This window comes from Dermacentor andersoni, unplaced genomic scaffold, assembly GCF_023375885.2.
Source record: "Dermacentor andersoni unplaced genomic scaffold, qqDerAnde1_hic_scaffold ctg00000040.1, whole genome shotgun sequence".
NCBI lineage: Eukaryota > Metazoa > Arthropoda > Arachnida > Ixodida > Ixodidae > Dermacentor > Dermacentor andersoni.
In genome coordinates this window covers 3,333,038-3,338,467 of record NW_027314753.1, presented here as the reverse complement: position 1 = coordinate 3,338,467, position 5,430 = coordinate 3,333,038, and positions in this window count along the sequence as shown.

Here is a 5,430-nt window from a genome sequence, read left to right as displayed (position 1 = left end):
AGGTTTCTGCCCCGTACATGAGTACTGCTAAGACACAGCTGTTATAAACTTTTCTCCATTAGCCCTCGGCTATTGGTAAAAGTTTTCGGGCTGCACCCACTTCACCTGCCTGTCACGCGACGTCACAAAACAGCACAAACTCACTGCGTCAAAGTGACGTGTGTGCGATAAAGATGCATTAATATGCCGAACAAAACCGAATTTTCTTCGAAATAGCCGCAGGCTGCCCCGTTCCGAAAGGAATAAAAGATGGCTGCCGCCGATCGTTGAGACGCTGGCTACTCGCACCTGCCGGAAAGCATGGGTGTATTTGCGTTTAATAAAGCTTCTTGCGTGGCCGTGTAACGTTTTCGAGCACGTTCGGCACGTTTACCGCCTCATTCTGCCAACTCTTCTTTGCTGAGGGTCATTTTTAGCGTCATTAAAGTTTCCGTTGCATGCCGCCGCGATTTTCGACCAGGCACCACAAGCTAAGTAAAGGAAAGCCGACCAATCGCAGACCCCGGCACCACCCTTTTCATCCGGTTATCGATTTTCAGTGCACTGGCTCTGCCCCAGCGGATCCCTCTCCCCTTGAGCGTTCTCCTCGCCTCTTGTCAGCCAATTAATTAGATGCGACAAGCCGCTCAGTGTAGGCAATGTTATTCGTTTTTCAAGCAAACAAAACTGACCTCCTATGGACGAGGAGAGTATTATTGGTCTGTACAGACAACCCTGTGAGTGACCGTCCGGTGCTTGCGTCGGTGGTTAAGCAAATTTGACGTCAGGAGATTGGAATAGAAACATATTGGAATAGTTTTACGTTATAGGGCCCCTGATTGTACCCCTGATTCAAAGCAAACAACCGCATTTCCAAACGCAAGTCCTGGAACCATTACACCTTTCCACATACCTCGGAACACCTCGTACCTATTGTATCCACATAGCGCTTTGTGCTTCATTCTGGCTGCATTTCTCGTCCCTTTCAGTGTTGCTGTTCTTTTCCTGCTTTTCCATATATCTAGTGCCTTCTTTTATTCATAGACGAAGGAATTTATATTCTGTTACCCGAGGTATTTCCTGGCCCTGTATTGCCACTGCATGTTGAATGTTTTCATTGAATACCAGAACACCTCATTTTCGAACGCTAGATTTCAAACCTAAATTGTTCCCTTCTTGTACACAGATATTAGCCAGACATTGCAAATCACTTTGCTTGTTTGTTAGCAATACTATGTTCTCCGCATAAAACACACCTGGAAGCTGCTGCTCTACTACTGCACCCGTCTGTTTGTATAAGAGATTAAACCCGATATTACTTCCTTCAAATGCCCTCTCCATCCTCACCATGGACACCATAAACAGCAGTGGGGATAAAGGGTACCCCTGCCTCAGTCCCTTGTTGATAGAAACCTTTTCCTCGCTCCTCATCCCTTCCTATTTAATGCAAAAGGTATTTTCTACGTAAATATCTCTGCAAAGCTGCAGACAATCGTCACCTAAACCTTTCCCTTCCACAATATGCCACAAAATGTTGCGGTCTACGTTGTCATAGGCTCCTGTAATGTCCAAAAAAGCCACATATAACGGTGTACTTTCTACTTTTGATGTTTAAATACACTGAGTAAGAACAAATAAGTTATCATCTAAATGCCTTCCTATACTGAAGCCATTCTGAAGTTCTGCGAAAATGCCATTATTCTCTCCCCATGCTTGCAGCTTTAATTTGATTCTCTGCATTGCGAGCATGTATATTACCGATGTAATGGTCCATGGTCTATACGAGTTAATTCTATATTTCTCCCCTTTACCTCTATAAATGACAGTGATTTTTCTTTGTCGCCAACTGTCTGGTATTCGTCTATCTTGTAACGTTTTTTCTACTGCTTTCACCAGAGCTTCCTTACTTTTGAGTCCTAGTTCATTATACAGCATAACGGGAACCTTGACTGTAGATGTGCGCTTAGGAATTTTCTCTTCGGCTTTCTTCCAGTTGAAATTCGTCCGCACCAGTTCCTCATCCACCTGGGTCTCTTTCATGGTCTTTTTTCTTCAAATATAACCTCGTCATTGCCTTGGAAAGGTTCGGCTGTTATTTTCTGGTGTATTTTATTGCCGCTTCTCCTTCCAATCTGTCTTTCATCTCCGTCTAGGATATGTTTTTGTGTTGTTGTTGACTTCCTGACTAACAATTTTATGTGGTTCCAAAATATTCTTGGTGCGGCCTTCTTTCTCTCACGTATTTCTGACAACCAACGTTCACTTTCACTATTTATCTTTGCTTGCACGAGTATTTGAACCGTAGACTTTTTCTCCCGGTATATTTCCCATTTACTGATTACTTCATCCTGCGGCAACTGCGCCTTCTTTGCCTGCCTGCGCTCTCGAGATGCTTTCTGTCGTTGTGCGATCGCTTCTCGTATCTCCCTGTTCTACCAGCTTTTTGCTTTCTTTTTTTCTTTTCCAACCACCATGTTTCTCTTTCCGTATTTCTGTCGTTATTACACTTAGAAGCTCACTATATTCCCACTCTTTATTTGGCTATTTGCCAAGTTCTTCCTCGACTCTAGTGACTATATTGACACGTGTACTTGTTTGTCTTTATCGGGCGACACGTTTCACTGCCTAACAAATGTTATCGCACAGCGCAGAACGCGCCTGCATGTATCGGAAATTTCTGTAATGTTATCGATGCTTCCATCCGCTGTCTGTGACCGAACCTTGTGTAATCAGATCGCGTGGGTGCGCGATGCGAATAATGTAGGACTTTGTGGTAAGCACGCGGGTCCCAGCGATTACTCGGGAACATTTGACGACTGATGTATAAAAGCCGACGCGCTTGACCCGCTGATCAGATTTTCGACGATCGCCGACTGTGTTCGCCGCTATTGTTGTGCTTTAAGTGTAGCCTGTCTTTGTAAGCACAGGTTCGCCCAATAAAAGCTAGTTTTGTCTTTCACAGTATTGCTACTGTGTTCTTTACCATCACTGCCACGTGACATCTGGTGGAGATGCTTTTCGTCCATGTACCGGATGCGCCCGACAAGCCGTGATCCAAGCCCGGACCGCAAAGAGGACCAACGTAGTCCCGGACCATTGAGCAAGCCGCCGTCTCCAACAGCTGCCCCCGGAGCACGGACTTTTGCTTAAAAAGACCTAGATGATTGTGGCCAAGACAACCACAATGGTGGCTCCAGTGTCACCCGTCGTACTTCAACAACCCAGAGAGCCCCCTACCTTCTGTGGAGCTACGTCGGATGATCCGGAAACCTGGCTTGAAACCTTCGAAAGGATCTTGTCCTTCAACAACTGGATCTCTGCGGATAAGGTACGACATGTGTACTTCTCCTTGGAAGATACCGCGAGGACTTGGTTCGAGAACCGTGAGTCCACCCTTGCATCATGGGACCTGTTCCGCAGCAACTTCCTGAGTATGTTCACGAGCGTTGTCCGAGAATAAACGACCGAAGTTCTGCTGGAACCCAGAGGCCAACTACCCAATGAGACCACCGCCATCTTCACAAAAGAGACGACCCGTCTTTTCCGGCACGCCGACCCGCAAATGTCCGAAGAGAAACAAGTGCGTTTCTTGATGGAGGCGTAAAGCAAGAACTTTTCGCCGGACTAATCCGAAATCAGTTTGCAGGGAAGACATGGCCACAATTAGTGCATGACCGGGGTAGTTGGAGTAGTATAGCAGAGGCCTTTGCCCCGCAGTGGGCGTAACCATGCTGCTGCTTCTCCTCATGATGATGAATCCGAAACCCACCAAAGACCGTAGCTGAGTTCCGGACAGAGGCTACGATGATTGAGAAAACTTTAGAAATGCGCACTAGGCAATATAACCGCCAAATGCTCGCGCCTCAGTGCGCCATCCAAACACTGGGCTCCGGTGACCTCCAGGAGACCATCAGGGCCATTGTGCTCGAAGAACTGCGCAAGGCCTTGCCTTCGTCGCAGCCTCAAGTAGCCTCGATCACTGACATCGTGAAAGATGAGGTCCAGCGATCGCCGAGAGTCCTGAGGTGAAACCTCAATTACTGGATCCGAAGCCAGAAGCGATGACCTATGCCGCCGTCGCACGCCGTCAATGTCCCCCTCCGCGACCGCGCCAGGGCCCTGTAACGCCGCCATTCCGTCGTTTGCCGCCGCCGCCGCCGCCAGCACGACCACCTGTCGCCCAGAGCACCTACGCGAGCAAGACGGACATTTGGCACGCCCCCGACCACCGTCCGCTCTGCTACCACTGCGGCGAAGCTGGCCATGCGTACCGCCGATGCCCATACCGCGACCTGGGATTTCGAGGCTTCGCCGTCAACGCACCGTGCCCGAGGGAAGGTGAACGCCCTCGTGACATCGCCGACTACCTCGCCGCTACTCAGTGGAGGCCCCGACGACCGACCCATTCACAGTCACCATGCCGCTACCTGTTGCCGCACCGCCGTCCATACACTGGCCCAGCCCGGGGCTCATCCATGAGTCCATATCCAGAAAACTAAAAGCAGCAACCGATGGAGGTGCGGTTGCTGCTCGTCGAACTGACGAAGATCCTCCGCCGCTTACGAAGACTACGAAGAGACTGCCTCGACGACATAACAACGACACGCCGCCGTCGCGACGAAGACTGGAAGCAAAGAATACGCTTACGAACGACCCCCTGACGACGCCACGTACCAGCCAGAGGTCAACGCAACGCAGCCGTGATCCGACGGCAAGGCCTAACTGTCGCGCAGGACGAAGAACCACCGACCTCGACGTGCTTCTCGACCGCCACGCAGTCACTACTTTAGTAGAGACAGGAGCTGATTACTCCGTCATGAGTGGACCCAAGGGTGCTCAGTTGAACAAAGTTCAGACTGCATGGACCGTTGGAGGACACCTCATGACACCGACTGGAATCTGCACGGCAAGAATTAACGTTCATGACCTGACTTACCCTGCCACCTTCGTTATCCTACAACAGTGTTCACTAGACGTCATTCTCGGCATGGACTTCCTGAACCAACACGGCGCAATCAAAGACCTGAAGTCGAAGTCAATAACGCTGTCAGAAAATCAAGCGATACCGCTGGAGAGCCCTCGTAGTCACCACGCCTTGAGTGTGCTCGAAGATCAAGTAAGCATCCCGCCTCGTTCCAGCATTGTTATTTCGGTCGGCACCGAAACGCCCGCTGACGTAGAAGGCGTCATCGAAGGCGACCAACGTCTACTACTAGACCGTGAAATTTGCGTCGTAAGAGGGATCACTCGACTGCATCGAGGGAAAACTGAAGTATTGCTGACAAACTTCAGCCAGGAGTTCAAGCACATGAACAAGGGCACGACGATCGCGTAGATCTAGGAATTTCTGGAAACCAGCAATGCGTTTGTCCTCTCGGATTCCGCCGTATCTTCCCCGACGACCATAATTCCCGAACCAAACTACGACATTAATCCAAGTCTCCCCGTGAT